At 43.6% G+C, this 23,140-nt stretch overlaps 1 non-coding gene across 1 annotated transcript; it reads left to right on the top strand.

Moving 5' to 3' along the window:
• Positions 1-3,709: 3,709 nt before the first annotated feature.
• On the top strand, positions 3,710-3,868 carry LOC138481816 (U1 spliceosomal RNA). Its single transcript, XR_011274426.1, has one exon. It is a non-coding gene; the product is annotated as a U1 spliceosomal RNA (small nuclear RNA).
• Positions 3,869-23,140: the final 19,272 nt, after the last annotated feature.

Below are 23,140 nucleotides of genomic sequence, written 5' to 3'. Positions count from 1 at the left end.
ATGCACATATTGGGGTAGCACACTGCAAGACCATTTTGATCAGAGAGTTAGGACTTGGCGAATAATCAAAGTCTACATTGGCCTCCTTCCAATATCTTCACCTGTCCATGTCTCATTTAACATATTTACATTCTGTGGAAACTTCCCACACAACATACAGTTTTTCTCAGGGTGTCCATGATCTCCTTGTTTCTCAGCGTGTAGATAATGGGGTTCAACAGTGGTGTCACCACGGAGGGGAAAACAGAAACTACCTTATTTATGTGCAACGAGCTCCTTCCTGTTGGCTTCACAAACATGAAGATTGTGGTCCCGTAGAATATTAATATCACAGTGAAGTGTGAGGCACAGGTGGAGAAGGCTTTCATCCTCCCAATAGAAGTGGATAATCTAAAGATGGTCCACATGATGCGCACATAGGATGCAATTATGATGAGGAAGCATCCGAGCAACACCACAGAGACTAGAATGAAGAAATAGAACTCAGTACTGTACGTGTCGGAACAGGACAGTGTCACCAGTGGAGCAAAGTCGCAGTAGTAATGGTCAATCACATTGGGTCCACAGAAGTGTAGGTTTGAGATCTGAATGGCTGTAGGAATCAAAGCCAGGAAACCTCCTACCCAGCAGCCCAGAGCCAGTTTAGAACACATCCTATGGTTCATGATAGTGGTATAATGCATGGGATTGCAGATGGCTACATAGCGATCAAAGGCCATCGTAATCAGAAGGAAATTTTCTGTAGCTCCTAAAGAGAAATGAAAATACAACTGAGTGATGCAACCCATACGCTGTATAGATGTTCTCCCTGTGAGCAAATCTGACAGAAACCTAGGAACAGTGGCGGTGGGGTACCAGATTTCCAAAAAAGAAAATGTTCCTATGAATATATACATGGGTTTGTGCAAAGAACGTGTTCTCCAAATTACGGTGATGATCAGGACATTGGTGAAGATGGTTATGATGTAGATGTTCCATATTACGGCAAAGAGAATTATTTGGAACTTCCTGTTGATAGAAAACCCAAGGAGAATGAATTGATGTGTTCTGGTTATATTTTCCAATTCCATATCTTCCTGCTTTTTTGAAAATCCAAGCAAGCTAGAAGCAGACAAAATAAATAAGCATACAAAAAAATCAGTATTTGTTCACTGGTAACTACTTAGTCATGTTGCTTTAATCAGGCTTGAGGTTGTAGTCAGCAACACTTAAGATAAATCTTACTTTGTTGTCTATTCATTTATATGGATCTAATATGGAAAGATCTCTCACCCTTGTACATGATTTGGATAGTTTTTATTTGTTTTTATTCTCCTACGGGCACCTCACAACTGCCACCATAATGTTTGTTCTCCGATGTGATGATTTATCAAATTTCAGAAAATTCTCCTTGGAATTGGCGCCCAGAATAGAACTCTGGCTGGATGTATCTTACCAATTAAGATCCATGAAATGCAGGAATGAATTATTGGTATTTGTCTGCAATTTCTAGAATTGTTTTGGCATGCAAACAAAAGACGCATCTGCTCTGTGATGACTGTCTCCTTTTCCAGCAGATGCTAGTACTAACAACCACATAATTGCTCTTTGCCCTTGTAAATGGCTCTGGCTTTGTGCGGGGGCATTAACAAAATAAAAGGCCAATTACTTGCTATTACTGCCCACGGGTGTAGGCAGTAGGTTTAATTAGTAGACGGGCCATTTACAGACCATGCCACGGCCAATCAGGATGCTTGGAATACAGGTGAAGATTTTTAATACAGACTGCGTTATGAGCATTCTGATTCAACCTGCAGCGCACCGATGATTGCTCAATCCGCTCCATGCCACTCCTGTCACAGATGACTCTCCTAGAAATACTCTATTGCCTGCTATAATCCAAGCCACACTTCCCTTAGATGCCTCCTGTGGCTGTAGGAAACACTAAAAAGGGAATTTTTTGTTCCTTACCTGATGCCGTCTGCAGAGATTTTGACCTGATGAACTTTACATTGATGAGTCTCCTTTTCTCCTTTGAAGGTGCAGGAGAAAAAACACTGTGAAACCCTAGATCATGGCCAAATAAAGCAGGCATTCACCTCAGACAAAAGATTTGCGGTAGGCAATTGTTTCATGAACTTGAGAGCCACCGCTGTCCATGAGGATTATGTAATATGTTTTATATTTCACCACATTCTTGTCATTGTTCTGTGGTGGAGAATATGAATGGTCCTATTTGGCTGTTTTCTATTAAACCTTGCATGCTAGATGTTTTGTTTATTTAAATCATTGTTTGATTTCTAGATTATTATCACTAGCCATTTAGTCACTTTTTTGTTAAAGGTTTTTCCTCCCCAAATGCCGCTTATTTCATACACGTCACTTGCTCGACCGGTTTTGGTGGGCTAACATGCTGGTGCCACCTGCTTCAGGACCAGGTCCAGCGGAAGCTACGGTTGGCAGTGAATAACTCCCTGCGGTACCCAAAGATATTCTTGGAGATGACGTAGAGTTGATCTCTATTGTATGGTCCTGAAGAAGGTGGCATAAGCAAGTTTGCCCACTGAAACCTGTCAACCGACTACACCACTGATATCCTTTTTGAAACACTAGTGATACTTTGCTGAGTACTGGCCTACCACTTGGCGACTTTAATTTAGGCTACCAAGATGTGAATGATCCCAAAGCCACGGACCTCATAAACATTCTAACTGACTTTGGCCTCACCCAACACATCAAAGAGCCCACTCATATCAAAGGCCGCACTCTCGATTGGGTTGCTGACCTAAACTACAAGCTTAACTTGATCTCTGTGATTCCTTGCCTTTGGTCAGACCACTACAAAATAACCTTTGCAATTAACTCTAGTCCTCAAACCTGCAAACCCAATCTAGCCCCTGTCACTCAAACCCGTAATAAGAAGGATATCTCGACGGAGAAACTTCGTCCCATCATCCTTCCTCTACTAAATACCTCTCTGACTATCAGCTCAGACCCTACAGTTCTAGTGGATATCTACAACCAGGCTATGTTCAAAGCCCTCGATACTATTGCACCGCTAAAATTGCATAAGCAGAAACCCATTCTCATCTGAACTCCTGGTTCACCCCCCATCTTAGAGACTTACGCAAAGAAAAAAAGAAAGGCTGAGTCCCTTTGGAAAAAAATACCCTCCACTGTTAACAAAAACAACCTAACTCTGGCCTCTTCTACTTATAAAGCTGCTATTCTTGTAGCCCAAAAAAATGTTTTCAACAAACGTATCATGCAGGCCCAATCAAAAACGAAGGAACTTTTCAAGATCCTCAAGGAACTAGAGTCACCTGTTGCCCCTCTGGTGACTTGTTCCCCTGATGCCGTTTGGTGTACGAATATTCAAAAGGCACTCTTAGATAAAATTGTCTTACTGCAAACGAAAATAAATCCTAAAAAGAGCAACCTAACCGATTTTACTGTGAACACACCTTTGTTTAACCTCCCAGTCCCCACACGCCCTCTAAAACCTTTCAGCCTCTCTCCGCTTTCCATTGAGGAAGTGGAAAATATTATCAAAAAGCTTAAACCATCCAATTGTCAAGGTGATACCTGCCCTGCACCTATTATCAAGGAAGCTGTGCATGACCTTGCGCCTTTTATCACTACTTTTATAAATGCATCCTTCAGATCGGGTATTGTCCCAGATAACCTTAAGGATGCTTGGGTAATCCCATTTATCAAAAAACCTTCCCTTATACTTACCTGGCAGGGGAGACACCATGATCACTAAGATGGTTCTCCCAGGGTGAGGCTCATCCATTGCACACCGGAGGTGCTGACCCATGCAATGTCCCCAAATGCGGGATACTCGACTGCATAATTTCTGGAAGTGGGAGACTGCGTTTGCGATAGAAAAAAATAAAAAATAAATAAAAAACCTTCCCTTGACCCAAGCAACCCCGCCAATTATAGGCCTATTACTACGGTACCATACCTTCTAAAAATTCTGCACCGCGCTGCATACCTGCAAATTCAGTACTATCTCGAATCAAACCAACTACTTGCTCTCCGTCAATCTGGCTTCCGTCCTAGACATGGCACAGAAACCACCCTGATTGACTTAAAAACTGAAATTGATGATGTAAAAGATAAGGGCAAGTTGGCACCCCTCCTCTTGCTCGATCTGTCTGCGGCATTCAACTTAGTGGATCACAAAATTCTCTGCCACCATCTCAAAATTGCTGAGCACTTTTCGGACTCAGCGTCGTCTTGGATCATTTCCTTTTTAGTGAATAGAACTATGAGGGTCTTCTCTCCTCTAGCCTCAGCAGAACCTGCCCCTGTCCCTTGTGGAGTCCCTGAAGGATCTTGTGTCCCTCCCACATTATACAAGCCACTCTTTGACATACTTGACTATCTGGGTGTCTCTTATACCAACTATGCTGACGACACCCAGATACTCATCCCTATCTCTGGTGACTTTGCTCTTGACGCAAAGGCAATTAATGATGTCTACTCTATCATCCAGGCTTGGATGGCTCATCATGGCCTTTGCCTCAATGATGAGAAAACTGAGTTACTCATCCTTGGTTCGCACTCCAAATTAGCCAAACTTGACCCAGCCTACAAATCATTCACCATAGATGGCAACATCATTAAAGTGTCGAACGCAGCAAAAACTCTAGGCGTTTATCTCAACGCTTCTTTATCTCTAACTAGACAAACAAATGCCATAGCGTCTGCTTCGGCGTATACTTGTAAACTCATCACAGCCTGCAGACCCTTGCTGAACACTGAGAACTGCATCATTCTAGCTAGAACACTTATCATCGCAAAAATAGACTATTGAAACACTCTCTACCGATGGGACCAGTCAAAAACAGTGACAGGTTACAAGTTACACAAAACAATGCCATCAGGGCAGCTCTCAACATCTTTAGAAGATCTCACATCTCTGACATCAGACGCAACCTCCATTGGCTCCCTGTCGTGTAGCGAATTTCGCTTAAAACCTGAGCCTTAACCTACAAGGCTCAGAACAACCTGGCACCAGTTTATCTGACTAGCCGTTTCTTGCAGCATGTCACAAATTGACTGCTGAGATCAGCCTATGTCAACACACTCTCCATACCTAGATCTAAGCTGCAGTCTGCTGGGGGATCAAGTTTCCCAGTCCTCGCTACTAAACTCTGGAACACCACCCCTTCCACACTCAGATCAGAACCTACGTTCCACTCCTTCAAAACCAAAACCAAACTCTGGCTTCAAAAGCTTGATGAGCCTACTACACTTTCACTATAGGCGCGTACCTTTAACCATTTCAGCACCTCTTACCATTTGCATCCCTTACATCAGCTTTTAGTATATTTTATATGCTTCCGGAGTAATTATGTGTAACCTGCTCCGTTATGTCATTAAGCTCTGTTATTTTTTAAAGTTTTATTGCATCATCTTGTAAAGTCTGTTCCCCAGGGGAACAGGCTATGCCTGCCTGTAACCACCTTCTTCTAACTATGTGCCCAGATGCCTCAGGGCAAGGTTGCGCTCTACAAATAATAAATACAAATACAAATACATAGGGTGCTACGGTATCGTGGCATGCCCAAGTGGTGATTTTATATAAACATTTGGGGATAAAGGCTCAAGGAAGAGGCAGAATAAAGGTTGCAATTAGTACCTTTCTTGAGTGTATTTTTTAATAGATATCAGTTCTTAGGTGCACTGATGCACAAGCTAATCAAGCTGAAATATTTAGCATAATACTTTTAGTGTAGCACATATGTAGGGAAATGTCTCTCCCTGCTATCCCTATTAGATGGGCAGCACACTAGCATGACCTAGAGACAGCTGTTCACAGGGGCAGTAGAGTTCTTCCTTGAGGAACTGGCATAGTTTTGAAATAATTATGGAAATAAGTATGGACCAAGGAAATAGAGAAAGTAGCCAAGATGCCCACCTATTTATGATAAAAAGATGAAAGACTTTGGAAAGGCAACCCTGAGAGTTAAGGAGCTTCATTTGTTATCTTGAGCACAGAGACTCAAGACCCTTTTGTGTTTAAATTGGGTTGCCTAAAACTTGGTGAAGGGTACGCCGAATTTTGTTTAGAACTATTTAACCTTGAATTTAAGAAAGGTGATCTTCAGACCTTTTCTGGAACTGGTTTATAGTTGGTGAAGGGAGCTGAAAGAAAGATGATAAAGCTCAGAACACTGTTTCTTTGGTTGCTGTCATCCCTACACATTGTTTATTTGATTTGTGAGGGCAAGGATAGGTTTTGGACTCAGGCAGAGTCTTAAATTGAACATTTGGACTCAGACATACCTTAGTTTTCTTCAGGTTGGGAAATACCACCTTAGCATAGGTCAAGTTAGGCTTCTTACCATCTGGCATTTTTTTAAAATAAAACACTTCATTTTGAACTTTGAATCGGTTGTCTGGGTCTTGTTTCATGATGCCTTCACAGTACCTCAATGCTAACCAATTTGGATCAAGTACACAATAAATTTAAGCCAGGAAACATTTTTAGACCTAGAGATATTCAGCAAGAATGATCACTTACATATGAGAATATTCCACAAACATACAGAGGCCTACACAACATTGGATAGCAAAAGCTGTCACAAACAGTCTGTGATTAGAAACACACCAAAAGGAATTGTTGGTTACAAGAGGATTACCAGAATGAAAAGAAAATCATTAGAAAAAGTTTTTTTCAAAGAGTCTATAAGAAAGATATAGTGGATACAGAAGAAGTTTATTTTATTTTGTTTATTTTTACATTTGTTAAATGCCCAGACCCACAGGTATCACAGCGTTTGTATGGAAAGACAGTAACAGAAAAAACATACAATCAGGGTACTGCCTCATCGATCAGTTCATGATGTGCCAAGTAGATCTGAAGTAAAGTTAGTCGTACTTATTGAACAGCTACGTTTTCAAAAGTCAATTGAATGATGGGTTGGAAGATGAATTTCTTAGGTGCACAGGAATTGAGTTCCAAAGAGAAGGGGCAGTGGTACTGAAGCTCACCCCTCCACTCTGGCTTGTTTGAAGTGTGGGACTGTGATGGTGAGATGGTTAGAGGAGCAGAGAGAGCAACAGTGATGTTTCCTTGCAATGTGACTCTTCAGACATTGGGGGTTTTCATTGTGGATGCAGTGGTGTGCAATGGATAATGTTTTGAGGTCAATCTCCGTTTTTATCGGTGGCCAATGGAACTTGTGACGAGTTGCAGAAATGTGGCCACGTGCAGGGCTTTGTTTTGTAGCAACTGAAGCTTTTCCAAGTTGGAAGCGTACGTTAACAGCACATTCCAATAATCAGGTTTACTCATGATGATAGCTCTTGAGAGGGTGAGACAGCTGTCGGGGCTTAGGATCTGTCTAGTTAGAGAGAAAAGTTTTTCGGTGTGGGCTGAAGAAGAGTAGAGGGCATTGATGTGCCTGGTCATGGATAGTTCAACAACAAGGTAAACACCCACTGTTTTGGCATGTTTGAGGACAGGGATAGCAGTGCCATCAGTGATGAAAAAGGAGAAGGAGGGGGTCAAGGGATTTGAGGCGAGAAGGGGAGCCCACAAACAGTAGCTCAGTCATCTCATTGAGTAGCCATCCAATTCTGGATAGTGCAAAAGATTTTGTTTATGTTGTCAGAGTCACTACTGTGGTCACCCAAAATAGGGATGAGAATCCGTCTGTCATCCGCAAAGTTGGTGTAGGTGATGCCCAGTGCATCCAGTATGTCGAAAAGAGATTTAGTATAGGTATTATAGAGAGTAGGGGAAAGATAGGAGCCCTGCAGAAAACCAAAGTGGATAGGTATGGGTTCAGCTGAGTGGTTATAAATGAAGATTCTGGATGAGCAGTCGCTAAAACGATTTGATCCAGCGGACCACATCGGGGGAGAAATGGAAGATAGTGGAGAGGTTTTGGCAGAGTAGGTGGTGGTCCAACAAGTCAAAAGCAGCCAACATGTCTAAAAAGAGAGAGAGGGCCAGGTTGCCAGTGTCTGATACTGTCAAGTTGTATTTTAAGGTCAAGGAGAGATGTTTCGGTACTGTGTTTTGTCTGGAAGCTGGATTGTCTGACACCAAGGAGCACATGCTGTTCTAGGAATTGTTGGGTTTGGAGATAGGCAGTACAATCTAGAATTTTGAGCAGGAAAGATACTGTTATGATAGGTCTGTAGTTAGTGGGAACTGTCAGATCAAGAGAGGGTTCTTTCAGCGGGGGGTGACAGATTTAGTGAATTGGAGACTTAGATCAAGGGTCTCCTGTGCCAGGCTAGAATTCGACCTCGTGTTTGGTCTACGTCAAAATATAATGTTAGAAATATAAGTGCAGACATAGTTGTCAGCCCAAGTAGGTGTGGGCAGTGATGCTGCAGACATTTCGGCTACGAAGATGGGAGCCTTCTTCTAGGGCCATGAGAATCAAGTCACTCTAGAGCCGGGAGCACTGTGAAGTGCTCGCAAGCGTGGAGTTGCTGCGTGGCGGGAAGTTAAAATGAGGTCCAGGGACGGACTCCAGGCGAATGGGTAGAAGGTACCTGGTTAAGGAAGAGAGGCCCTGGTGGGGGCAGGGATCCTCCGGACTTTGTCACAAGTTTAGAGTAGAGACAGGGAGCTTGCACCCTGTAAGCAAAAATGTAGTCGGCTAGGAAGCTGACATGAGGCCAGGTGGTAGGCAGTCCAAGGAGGGACCTTCCAGTTGCGTGAAGGTGGGTATTAGAGCATGAGCACCCTGAAGCCTAGTGGTGCTGAGGGTGGAGGCGAACATCCTCTAGCAGAGCCTGTGCTGAATCTGTGAAGGAGCTGTGTATCAGTACCCTAATGCGGTAGTGCAGTGGGATGCTGATGGGTACTTCAAAGGATTTGAAGGAGGGGTTGATAAACTGTTTGATGATGGGGGTCATGCTGAGGGTGCAGATCTTTATAATGTAAGCAGTGCAGGTGTCTCCCATGCAACTGGAAGTTTTAAGAGCCTGGATGGTGTACAAGACAGTTTCTTGGGTGATGGGGAGTTCGGATATCTCAAATCAGGCGGTACAGTGGAAATCTGAGGAGTGAGTTTGGCTGCTAGTAGAGCTTTTTGGGACATGAGTTTGCTGCAGAGAAGGTTGATTTTGGTAGAAAGGGTGGTTTGAATGGTGGTGCACCAAGCTTTGCCTGGTTTTACTTGGGAGGTTGGTGCGCTCAGAATTTCTAATTCTCACAAGATAATGAAGAGTTCCTTGGTGTTAGAACTTGCATTAGTGATTTTGTTATCATAGGAGGTGGCTTTGGTAGCATACATTGTTCTCTTATAGGCCTTGGAGGCGGTGGTAAGGAGGGTGGCATTGGTAGGGGTGAGATGTTTCTGATGTAGGTGCTCAGTAGCTCTTTTCTGTCTGCGGACTGAAACCAACTCATCAGAGTACCAGATGTTGGTAGGTTTGAAGGGTTTCAATTGTTTGCTTTTCAGAGGGGCATGCTGGTCTAGCGTGGGGAGAAGACTCTGGTGGTAGTGGTTTGCGTGAGCAGAGGGGCACGTGAGCTCAGAATTCGGTGCTTCAAGGTGAGTGAGTAATATAGGCTTGAGGGTTTTGTGTGAGAGTTTCTGTGTGTTTCTGGGTGTTGGGAAAAAGGTTGGTATGAAGCAATTTAAATTCAACCAAATGGTGATCGGACCAGGGGGATAGACTGATGTGTGAGATGTCAATGGTGGAGTTAGTTGTCAATAGCCAATGAAGGGTTTGCCCTTTTATGTGGGTGGGGGCAGTGACATGTTGTGTGAAGTTCATATCATGGAGCGCATGAACCAAGGAGTTAGCTTTAGGATCCGCACCATCATTGAACCCAAGGTTGAAACCACCTAGGATTATGCATTTGGTGACTAGTTTAAAAAAGGGTGTAATGTGGAAGGGAATGTCAGAATCGGGTGTGTTGGAGGAATTAGGTTGTCAATAGAGAATGAGGATGGTAAGGATGTCTGGAGATTGGTCTTGAGTTTAAGTAGTAGTGTTTCATAACCCTCGATAGGAGGCAATGGAAGGGAGCGAAAGTGGAGGTCAGATTTTGCAATGAGAGCAACTCTGCCATCAATGGCATTGGTGCTGTCAAATCTGTGGATGGTGTAGGAGGAATGGCTAGGCTGAACATAGGGCCAGATGCACTATGAAGCCAGGATTCTGTCATGGCTAGTATGTCTGTTGTCAGTGATAAGGTTGTGGACCTCTATGGTGTGGGCACCCAGCGATCTAACATTGATGAGGGCGCAACTGAGTGCTCAGTTTTGAGTGACAAGGGTAGAAGGCGCTAGGTTGTCTGCTAAATCATAGGTAGTGGTGTGGTGTTGTGGTGTAGGTGGCTGTGAGGTTCGACCGGACAGCCTGTCTAGTCTGGGTTTGGCTAATATAGGTTAGGAGAGCCCTTTGAGGTCAAGGGAGCACATGGGCATTCTGGTGCGCAAGTTTTGGAGTATTACGAGACTCAGTGGTAGATAAGAGGGTGGAGAAGAGGTAATATCAGTTGATTTGGGAAAGGGGGTGAATGGCTGTCATGGCAGGGGGCCAGGCCATGAGGGAAGGGTGGTGGGGTGGTCTCATTAAAGGTAGGGAGGAATAGCGTGGGTTTGAGGGGGCTTACCAATTGTGGAGCACATGAGAGGGGATGCGAAGGAGATAAGCAGCGGACATTGGTGGGTGCTGCTGGGGGCAGGACCCACAGGACTTAGGCGGCATGGAACCTAAGCAGATAGGGTGTGTAGATGTTTCAGGTGTCAGCAATCAGGCTCATGATAGTTAGGACTGATGTGGATAGGGTAGAGGGGAGCTGAGGTAGAGTGAGGCAGAAAGCAAGGAGGCCAAATGTGAGGGTGGGTGGTCATACTCCACACCGGGTGAAGAGGCTCAGGAGATCAGCTAGCACTCAGGTCCCAGCTCCAACAGTCTGCAGCTGGGAATGTAGCCGGCAGTAAAAAGGGTGAGGGGAAATGGGGGGAAACTGGTAACAGGAGCGAGCGAAGATGTCCCAGGTGAGTTGGGAGCATCATTGGAGCTGAAGCATGGGCCAGTCGCGGCGAGACAGTTAAGCATGGCAGTCAAAGTGGAGAAGAAGTTGAGGAGTGATTTCCTGGTACCGAAAATAAAGTTGATATAGAAAGGATGCAACCTATCAGATTAATTACTAAACATAATTCACAGACTAAGGTTCTTTACAAGTGGTTGTGCAAACATTGGCGTGTAGTAAGACTAGATGGAGACATCAAAGATATTTTGGGCAAGAGACCTTTGTTAATGTTTAACAAGGCTAGGACTTTGAAGAATATAATCTCTCCAAGCCATTTCATGAAGTCAGAAAAATGTAGTGGAAAGACTTGGAAAAAAACATAAGTGACACGCTTCCACAAGTGTGGACTGTGCAGTATTTGTAAATATGCAATGGATACACAGTATTTATAGATGCCAATTGTAATAAGTTCAATATCACACAATTTATTAATTGAAACACTATCTTTGTGATCTATATTATTGTTTGCATATGTGATAAAATATATATCGGAAGCACAAAAAGAAAGTTGAAGGAATGAATTTCTGAACTCATTCAAATAATGAAAATGAAAAATTAGAGCTTCTCAATGGGACAGCATTGGAAAGACAAACATGAAAAAGAGGACATTTCGGGGATATGCTTTTTTGGAAAGGATAGTATTAAATGAAAAAGGTGGAGACAAAGAAAAATGGACGCGACAGAAGGAAGCAAGGAAGATTTTGTAATGTAAAGCTATTTCAATGGTACTAAATAAGGACAAGGAGCTAGGAGTATACCTGTAAGCCTTTAGAAATATTGTGTTAATAGAATAACACTGGTCCATGCAGCTTGATCTGTGTTGGTAAACAATACTTTGATTAAATTGTAATAGCTTCATAGAATAGGTGAAGGAACAATAGGTATGATATGATAAGATATGACATATGACATTTCTAACACGCCTGTACACAAGTGTTTCTAGGCGCGACAAGAGGAGGGTGAAACAAAGGGAGGATAAAACAACTATCTTACTAGGCCTTTTGTTATTCAGATCGCGCAAGTGCAGGAAAGAGAGAGGGGAGAAGTGCCGGGGAGAGGGAATGGGAGAAATGCAGGTAAACTCAACAAGTGCAGCCAGAGGGTGCTCATAAGTACACAGAGAAGGGCTGTGATTAAAAAGAGAATCACGGAGGAAGGAGCACTCTATGCTGTGTACAGGCAGTTATTTTTTTTTTTGTGTATTTTTAAGGCACTTTTCAGAAGTGTTTCGAAGCGCCAGATATATTTAGGTGCTGGTGGGTTTGTTTTTCCTATTTTGATTGCAGCAACAGCAAATCTGTGTATTCTTGCCTGGAAGACAGATTGGCTCTATCATCTCATCTAGGACAGCCAAGTCCCCAGCAGAAGTGGAACCATAAAATAATCATGAGTCTGTAGTAGGACTTGCATGCGCAATTGCAGAAAGACATTTTTGAACTTGAAGAGAATACTAAACCAAATTGAATCACTTTTAAAAAAGTAAGAACTTCGGCAAAGAAGTTGGCATGGGCAGCGTCTACATCTCAGAAGCCTAGAAAAGTGAACTGCAACCATAGGGTGAACATATCTGAGCCAAGAAGCAACTGGAGAAACCCCCCCCAAAAAAAAGCATGCTGCAGCGTTATAAAAATCATGCGACTGAGTGAACTAAAGAAAGCAAGCCTGGCATTATTAAATTCAAGCTACAGTTACCGAAGACAGGCTGCCACAACGAACAAATCACATCTCACTCTCTCAGATTATATCAAGTCATACTATTTTATGTGGATACTCCAGGAAACACTGTCAACAATACCATTCTCCAAAGTGTGTACTTATTGGCCACCTTCACACCCCAGAAAAAAGCACAAATCACATTTTCTCTCATCCCCTAAACTATGAGTAAGGATAAGTAGTATAAGATGATACCTTTCATCATCAAACTAGACTTGACAGGTTTCCACGCCCATTTAGGGCGGGATATCCGGTCCCTATGATGTCATATCTGGGGTGTGGCTCCCTAGGGGTTCACCCGGTAGTTCCGCCTGGGTAAAATCCCAACCCGGAAGCGATGTAGGTGTGTTTAACAGGAACTTGGTCCTTAGCAGGGGTGTCCCGCCGGATGTGACATCATAGGGGTTAGCAGGAAGGCCCCTCCAAAGCCTGGAGTCCCTAGGGGCCACAACGGGTTTTCCCCCAGATGCCCCCACAAAGAACCGGAAGTGTGCCGCTGGGCTTTGAAGAGTGGGGGTCATGGAGCTGATGTTTGAGCAGCGGCTATCTTTAGGGGGTCTGGCTTGTAGGGTGTATATATATAGATGGGTTTTGGGATGGAGGTATAAGCTGATCCTGAGGGTCCGGGGAATCTCTGATTAAACAGCATCAACGAGACTGGCAGGTGCAGCAAGGTATACATAATATTGAAACTTTGGTCACTGACCAGGGGCGGTTGTGTGAAAGAGTGTATTTAGTATAGTGTGGCCGTGTGTCTACAGTTATAAGATTACATGTAAGAATTAGAAGAACAAATGAAATATATATATGGGAAACTATGAATATTAATATTTTGATATTCATATGACTAGCAAAAATATTAATATTAATATCAATATTTTGATGTTAATATTACTGTTAATATTTTTGCTATTACTATTAATATTAACAGCAACATATTAATATTCATATTTTTATATTCGGGTGTAGAGAAATGTTTTATTAATTTCTGAAAAATAAAATAATATTCATAAGCAATGTTGGGATGATAGGTCTGAGCCCACCCAGTTTGTGAAGCAAGGTCCAGGGTCTCTGCAAGGGTCAGGTTGTGGGGCCTGGGGCAACAGTGGAGGTCTCTGTCCTTTTGAAAGCACTCAGGCTGCAGATCTGGCATGCAAACTGGCCTGCGCAAGCCATGTTCACCCCACACCCCTGACAGCCTTCTATCTATAGAGAGCTCAAAAGCAGCTGTTGGGCCCAACCAAGTGGTAGCTGGAATTGAACAGGAAGAGGCCCAGAGAGGAAGTATGTAGCCCTACACTCAGCTGATGCATCACAGCTGACCCTCAGGGGTTGCGCCAACCCACAGCACTTCCGTTCCTCCCCCAGGACCCCCTCCACATGCTGTGGGAGGAGGCAAAGTGCTATAGGGGGCTCATGCCCAGAGGGACAAGTGTGGTACATCAGCTGAGTTCAGTGCTACATACTTCCTCTCCCCAGCTTGAGGAGGGAGTTCTGGGGGAGGAGGGGAAGTGCTGTGGGGTGGCTCAGCCCCGAGGGACAGGTGTGATGCATCAGCTTGAATTTTGAACCGACAAGGCAGGCAGCTCTAGTCGCAAAACCCTAGGGGTGCAGTGTCTTGAATGGCCAAAGGTGTTGATCTTCCGGGTTAATTTGCAGCTGCCAGCAAAAGCCCACCAATTTTAAAAGCCTATAAGTTCTGGGTAACGTTTAGACAAGCTCTCTTGAGTCTTCGGTGAATTTGTGTGAAGCCATCCGGACGCTGACAGAGAAAATGCCTAGCCAGACAAACTCACAAGTAAGGGGCTGCATATGCCTGGGATAGACTTAAGTAAAAAAAATGCAATGCTAATTGTTTTATTAATTATTTGCAGGATGTCTATCCAGACCTTTCACTGGGGGCTGTGCTAGATTTGTATATTTAATTATTGACATGCCTCTGTGTTTAAACATCTATACATATGTGTAGGCCCCCATGTTTGTTTGTCATGGGCTGGGGGAAAATAAAGGTCTGGGGTACTCTATGTTTAAAGTATGTTTTATGTGTAACCCTTGAAATGGGACAGCCTGGCAGTTTTACTTTCTTATTTAAAAACAAAAATTGCCAGGCTGTTGTATTTCAAGGGCTATGTTGAGCCCCTTGAAATAAAGAGGCTCTTTTCTTTTTATTTTATGTTCAAGTACTTTAAACAGTGGGCAATGCATGTGGGGAGGCATGGGGTATGCTGTGTTTTTTAAATACAGCCTGCCGAGTCTCTGGATGCCCAGGATCTCCACAAGCTGTATTTAAAAGCACAGCGTAAGCGTTTCCCATAATTTACATGTAAAAGACTAAAAGGTCTTTGGGTGCCTATGTTGGTGCTGCACTATTAGAATGTGCGTTCCAACATAGGCACCCTCAAGGCCTGCTAGTCCTTTAAATGTAAATTATGGGCGGCCTTTTTTTTAAGGGCCTTTGACAGTGTGTTTGGCTTTTAATGAGCTCCCCCGGCTGGTTTCTTTAGGGCACTAATGTCTCCAACCTGGGGGGGCTCCGCAACAGGCCAAACACATGGCCTCCCCCAATGAGCGGCTTAAGCAGTCTGTAAGCTTTTTTTTTCTTTAATGATCTAATTACCCCTGAACTCAGCTGCTGCAGCACAGGCCAAACACACGGCACCCCCCACCATGTGTCTTAAACAGGTTGCATCAGACTGATTTTTAAACCCTATTACAACACGTCAGAAGCTCGTGTTGTAATAGGTATTTAAAAATCAGTGGAATGCTATGTATTACAAAAGATGTCCGTACTATCTGAAAGTACGACCAGCCTTTGTAATACATAGCATCCGAAGGGCTTTTAAATGCCTATTACAACACGGGAGACGCTTGGTCTGCAATATGCATTTAAAAGCCAGGCGGGTGCCTTTGTAATACATAGCACCCGGCATAGCTTTTAAATGCATTTTACAGCCCTAAAGTCTCCCGTGCTGTTAATGGCCATACTGATGAGTTCACAGGCGGTAGTCTGTGTGGCCATCAGCATGGTCATTAACAGATCCCCAAAGGCAATGGCAGAGCAAAGCGAAGTCAGAGGGACAGGCTGTAAAGGCCTGTCCCTCTGGCTTCGGTTTCCTTGGCCTTTGATCAGGGTGATGGGCCCTGCAGGGGGGAGCATCTGCCCACCCCTGCCGGACCATTCAAAAACAGCATTACATTTGGAGGCCCAGGGTTCTGCAGCAACTCTGGGCCTCTGCGGAGTGGGAACTAGAAGAGGTCCTGAAAATAAAATACTGGGGACCAAAAGAGGCCCTGCAAATAATGTTCAAAGTGTCCCCATATGACACATTTTCAGCAAGCCCAATGCTTTTACTATGAGAACATTTGTAAATACCACAAAAGAGCCCCAGACCGCAGAGGCCCACCAGAAAATATCCAAGCACCAGCACTATTTATTTTTAATTTTTGTTTTTGTTTATCAGGGTTGGACTGGCCTTTAGGGAACTCTGGATATTTTCTGCCGGTAGTGGGCTCCGAAAACCTTTTAGACAGATGTGCAGTTAGCCCGCCTCCGTGGACATCCAGCTGTGGTGCGATCACACCCCCTCATTTGGACTCCCCAACGATCCCCAACCGCATAGGCTCTGATAGTCCACTACAGGGTCCCCCGGTTGGGGCGAGATCACACCCCCTCATGTGTACTCTCCAACAATCCCCACCCACATAGGCTCTGGTAATCAGATACTGTGGACCCCTGGCTGTGGAGAGATAACATCCCCCCATGCATACTCACCTATGGTCCCCAACACTGAGATATCTATTTGTAATTCTGAAGATATAGAACGTGTGGGGGTTCAGCCTAGTACAAGTGTCGTTCTAGAGGAAGATCCTATTATAATAATTTCAGATTCCCCCATAAAAATAGAGTCTCAAAACTTTGTAAACGCCTCTGTCATCCGTGAAACAGGCTATCCCCCGAAACCCCTTGATCTGTCCTGCAGGGGCTCCAACGATGTAAACAAACAACGATGTACAACGGTCATTTATTGTACAGAGTCTAATATACAGCCCTTAAATACTCCAATGCGTGTGAATCTTAATACAGCCAACGGCTTTGTAAATATACATGCTTCTAAAAGGGATAGAGTTGTTTAACAGTTTTTTCGGCCCCCAGGTTTAAACAAACTGAGAAAGGAAAAACACTTATCAGGACCGCATAACAACTCTAGATTATGACGCCAGGCCTGGAACTTGAGACACCGGTTTGGTAAAAAAGCTCTAGCAGATATGTGTAAGCGCGTGTCTAAGGCCAAACACGTCCTTTTTGCTGGGAAGTCTAAAAATAGGGTGAAAACCCCTGCCAAAAATAATTATGAAAAAGAACACATCCCCAACTCTTAAAAACAAACTTGAAAAAAAGAAAAGGCAGCTACAAAATCATACACCGCACAGGCTGATTTTGCAGAACCCCTGGATCCTTTAAGATTAGGGGTGGACCCCAGGATGGATACAGCCGAGACCAACTTAAATGCAGTGCCCAAGATGCCACAGCTAGTGTTGGAAGATACAAACACCCCCTCAAACCCAGTTAAAAAACAAAGCATACCTGTAAGAGATTTACTGGCACGCCATTTAAAATGTCTTCAAACTCGCAGGCAGCGGAAAATGTTTCTGAAACGCCTGAGGAAAGCTAAAATAATGATCATGCAGCGCGCCCTTAAAGATTTAGAGGTGCAACCCCAAAACACACCACCCCCGGACGAAACAGACACGGTTTTCTTACAGATTATGGGCAAATACCAGAGGGATCTACCAAAGTTTCGAAGCGTTGAACACTATGAGGTGTTCTGCTTTGTAAATTTAGAATGGTTAAGATCAACCGGGCAATGTTTATTGATGATCACAGATGCTGTTGAAAGGCTCATCTACCAGATTCTAGAAGCGGTTGGGCCTAACGATTTTGTCCACATATGTCTAGACAGCACTGTTTTAAACAGGCCTCTTTTCGCGGTCGTTTCGGCAGACCTTTGATGTTTTTTTCAGTTTCTAGAAAACATTGGAAAACTGCTGCAAAATAATAATAATTGTGCATTTATATAGCACTACGAACCCTTATGTATCTGAGCACCGCTTATTATTACCCACAGTGTGTGGCGCTCATTTATCGACCTCGGAAGGATGAAAGGCTGAGTTTGGCCTTGCTGGGATTCGAACTTGCATCGGCAGGCTCTGCACAGATGTCAAAACAAGCGCTGTACTCGCTGTGCCACTTGACCAGCTATAAGTAAGGTGGAACTGGTCGTAACCGAGCCTTTGAGACTTGTGTCGGTGGTTGTCCGGTGTAGAGAGGGCGGGGCGTACATACCCCTGAAGAAAACACTTTACTTTCTCGTGTCCAAGAAGAAACGATGGCTCTTGGATTTTAATTACGGGGACTTGAACATATGTATGGCTGCAAGCATTATAGGCCTGCTAGAGCCTAGAACAGTTACGGATGGATACATTCAGTCAAGAGCTATGGAGGTTCACAGAGTATTGGGTATACCCCCTGATATCATGGTTGTCTTTAATGAATTGCATTTATTTGAAGATCACTTCGGCGTACCTATCAAAATCCTTTATAATGAGGACAGGCTTAGAAATACTTCCTGGCAGGTGACAACGTGAATAAGACCACTATATATATTTTACACCACGAACAGCACTATTATGGAATCTTACACCTTCAGAGTTTCCTAGGGGCTCAAAATGTATGCCCGCATTGCTGTCACATATACAGTAATAAGGCAGCTCACAGGTGCCACTTACACTGTCACATGTGTCAGAGAGACGGTTGCGTGGTGACCAGTGAATCAGAGTTTAAATGCCCCCGGTGTAAAACATTTGCCCGGTCCAAAGACTCTCTTCAACAACACATTGAAAAAGCATCTCAAGGTGCAACCGTATGTCATCTTAAAACAGACTGTAGAACCTGCAGCCGTTTTGTAAAGATCAATCATAATTGCAAGGGGAGGCTAGTCCCTTGGTGTGATGTGGAAGGGGTCTCCTTGGATGAACACCAGTGTTACATGACACACAAAAGAAGTAGCCAAGACCGATAAATACATAATCTTTGATATGGAGTGAATGCAAGTGACAGGCATACACATCCCCAACTATACATATGCTAAGCATCTCACTCGTGAGGACAGCTGGGCATTCGGGGGAATTGACTGAGTCAGTCGATTCATTTCCACATTTCTGGCTATGAAATTCTGGGGGGTATAGCTTTTTGGCTCACAAGAGTCAGGGCTACGATGGCTTCTTCATAATACAACAATTGATTAAGGAGAGAGTCGACGTCAAACTGATAACTCAGGGTGCAAAGCTGAAGCTGCTCACTGTACCAGACCTTAAAATCCACTTTTTCAACAGTTTGAATTTTCTGCCCATGAAATTAAGCAAACTGCCTAAGGCTTTTGTTTTCCCGGGGTTGAAAGGGTATTTCCCACATTTCTTTAATATGGTCCAGAATCAGAATTATGTGGGAGACATCCCCCCCTATGGAGTCTTATGGGTCAGAATACATGATGCCTGATGACAAGGAGGTATTTAAATGGTATACGGAGGCCCGAACACAGGTTTTTGATTTTAAGAGAGAGCTAAAAACCTATTGTTGTGAAGATGTCAATATTTTGAGAACAGCCTGCAACAGTTTTCGAGACGGCATCATAGACATTACCCGAAAGGTGCACAGAGATGAAGATAAAATGTGTTACATATGTAGATCCCTTTACATTTATCACCCTGGATAGCATGTGTATGCATATATACAAGCAACTGTTTCTAAAGTCTGAAACAATAGCCCTCATACCCCCAGACATGTATCACGGACGCCAAAAATGATTTTCCACACCCTCCATCCAGTGGCTAATATATATGTCTGAGCAGATCAAGGCACCTATAAAGCATGCCCTGCGGGAAGGAGAGAAAAAGATTGGCGCCTATTTTCTAGACGGCTATGCTTCTTTAAATGGGGTGAAGCAGGCCTATGAGTTTAACAGGTGTTTTTATCACTGGTGTCCACAATGTTATAAGAAAGATGACTATAACACCCTGACGGCATGTACGCATGATCATCTTTACAGGAGAACTCTTTTAAAAAAGAATTTTCTTGAGACCAGGGTTCGGCGCGTTATTACGCTTTGGGATGTGTTGAAAAAAGATTCCGATTTAAAGATTTTTCTCAAGCAAAAGAATTTACCAGAACCCCTCGAACCACATGATGCTCTTTTTGGAGGTTGGACTAATGCCATCAAGCTCTATCACGAAACAGCCCATGGTGAGAAGATGCACTATTTAGACTTTACCAGCCTCTACTACTTTGTCAACCATTCAAAACCCTACCCTTTAGGACACCCACATATCATCTATGAACATTTTGGGGATATTAAGCAGTATTTTGGGCCGATCAAATGCCAAGTGTAACCCCCAGAAGCTTTATTTTCTGGTCCTACCTCAGAGGATTTCTGGTAAACTCATGTTCCCATTGTGTATGGCTTGTGCAGAGTCAAAACAGACTGAAAAATGCACACATATCGATGAGAAACACTCGATCACAGGTACCTGGTTCACCGTTGAATTAGAAGTGGCCTTGCAGAAAGGATACAGTCTGGGGAAGATTCATGAAACATGGCACTTTGAGAACATCACGGTAGAACTCTTTTGCAAGTACGTTCGTATGTTCCTGCGGAGCAAACAAGAATATTCAGGATACCCCGAGGGTTGTGATGACCCCGCTTCCCGACAGAAGTACATGACTATTACACACATCAGGGTATCCGTTTAAGACCAGAATTCATCGAGAATGACCCTTCCAGACAGCAAATAGCCAAGCTATGTTTAAATTCCGTTTTGGGGTAAGTTTGCTCAGAGAACAAATTTACCAAACACCGCTATTATAACCGATCCTCACACATTGACAGCCTTTATTTTTGATGCAGGTTATGACATTTCAAGCCTGCAGTTTATAGATGAGGAAACGGCATGCCTCTGTTGGAAATACGCTCAGGAGTATCCTACGTGTTCCAACAATATAAACATATTTATTGCGTGTTTCACAACAGCTCATGCCTGTCTGGAACTTTATACCATCATGGATGCTCTCCAGGAGCGTTATCTATACCACGACACTGATTCCGTCATTTTTGTTATCGCTCCCGGTCAGGAGAATCCCCCACTTGGTGATTATATGGGTAATCTAACAGGTGAATTCTGTGAGCACATTATAGAGTTTGTTTCTGCAGGGCCCAAAACATATTCCTATCGGACATCCTCAGGGGCGGTCTGTATGAAAGTAAAAGGCATCACTTTGAACATCAGCAACAGCATGAAGATCAATTTTGACAGTTTGAAAGAGTTAGTGCGTGAGTACACTTTAAAAAACATCACCAAGGCTATTGTGGGGAAGCAGCCATCCATAGTGCGGGAGAAAAAGCGCTGGGAAATTATCACCCAGACACTGCAGAAGACTTTGAGGGTAGTGTTTGATTAAACGGTGCTCACAAATGACTACAAAACATTACCCTACGGCTACTGAAAAGGAAGCATTGGGCATGATGGACACTCGACCTCAACACCCTTTTTCATGCATGCTAGCGGGTCCTTTCAGCTGTGGTAAAAGTTATTTTATTAAACATCTCCTAGAAAATGCCACACCACAATGTCGGCCCCACTGGATAATGTCATCTGGTTTTATTCGTGCTTGCAGAACTTGTAAAATGAATTGGCCTCTAAAATACCACATCTGATGTTTGTGGAGGGGTTACCTGATACTCTGAATGACGGCCAGTTGCTACCACCAAACCTTGTTAATATGATTATCGTAGATGATCTCAAGATCGGAAGGCGGTCAGAGCTCTGAATTGGAAAAAGCGTTTATTCAGTATTCACATCACCGGAACCTTCGTATCTGCTACATTGTACAGAATGTATTCTACAAGGGCAAGGGCACCGTTCGATAATGCTAAACGCCAGTTATATCATTCTGTTTAAGTACCCCAGAGATAAACAACAACTCTCGGTTCTAGTGCGACAGATGTATCCAGGTAACAGCCGGTTTTTCATGGAGGCCTTTGAAGACACTACCCGTAAACCTTATGGCTACTTATTGGTGGATTTAAAGACAAACACCTAAGAGGACTACCGATTCCACACAGGTCTTTTCTATCCAGATTTACTGGTCGTTTACATACAGAAGCCCTCTAGAAAAACCCGGTGAGGGGAAAAGCAGACCTCATTAGTACCCACAACCAACCATCATGACGGCATGTATATGTCGAAACTACGCAATCCTTAGAATGCTAGTAATGGCACCGCCCCAACAACGCAAGGCCATTCTGTGCTCGGCTTCTGATGATTTAGTATCGGCTATAGCTGAGATTGCTTTCAATACCGTCAGGGGGAACGTTCCGCTATCCGGCTGGCAGTTAGGTGTCTTAAAAAAGAAGAAGCTAATCCTCAAGAAACTGGGTCCAAAGCGGGCCTCCTTAAAAGTTTAAGGAAAACTTTTAAAACAATTTGGAGGTTTCATAGGAGCGCTCCTAGGGGCCTTGCATTGCCACTGATCACCAGGCTTCTGGGGGCGGTTAATGGAGCACAGTCAGGAGATGTGTCTGGTTGACAAGCATCAGCTGGATGGTCTGAGCACCCATAACCTGGAAGAGCCTGATATTCGAAAATCAGCAACCCTTTGGATCGATTCTGAAATGCAAGATGTCCTACGACGTCATGATTTATCAGACTACGACAAAGTTACCATCTATTCATCTATTCTCCAGAAATACTTAACACATATTAGACAAGCCGACAATGAGAAGAACAAACTAACATTGTACATGCCACCTGAAGAGTCCACAAGTCTCGGCAACACAAGTCCCAGTTTCTGATCCCCTGGTAGCTGAAATCCTGAACACCATTAACCCCAGCTATCGTAGGAATGCTGAACTATTGTTGAACAAGATGACCGGTGAATAGTGGCTGGTACCCTGGACGCAAAGGGGGAGTTTGTATATAAAGGCACGACTGTCAAAGGTTCAAACATTCATGATTTAGTTTACAGCATTACCAACCCGCAGGCCTTTGGAAGACACAAAACACCTAGAGGCTGGGATCTGTTCATGCAATCTGCTGTGGACTTAAACATTCATGCCACTTTAGTGGGAAATATGGGGCATCGCAAACTGCTCGAGACATTGAAAAATCCGAGGATGTTGAGTCCTTAGATATTTCATTAAAGAGAAGAAAAAAGAAAAAGAAACCCAAACGCGAGGCCTGATTTAGTGTGTAACTGTGTTTTTTCTTAATTTTAAGAGCCATGTTTAACCATTGTAGTGTGTATATATATATATGGGTTTATGTATCTGTTTTTTTATAAGTATACTCAGACCTGGTGATTAAACAAAT

Source organism: Ambystoma mexicanum, chromosome 5p (assembly GCF_040938575.1).
Source record: "Ambystoma mexicanum isolate Mex_15411 chromosome 5p, UKY_AmexF1_1, whole genome shotgun sequence".
NCBI classification, from domain to species: domain Eukaryota; kingdom Metazoa; phylum Chordata; class Amphibia; order Caudata; family Ambystomatidae; genus Ambystoma; species Ambystoma mexicanum.
This window is presented reverse-complemented; position numbering and strand designations above follow the sequence as displayed.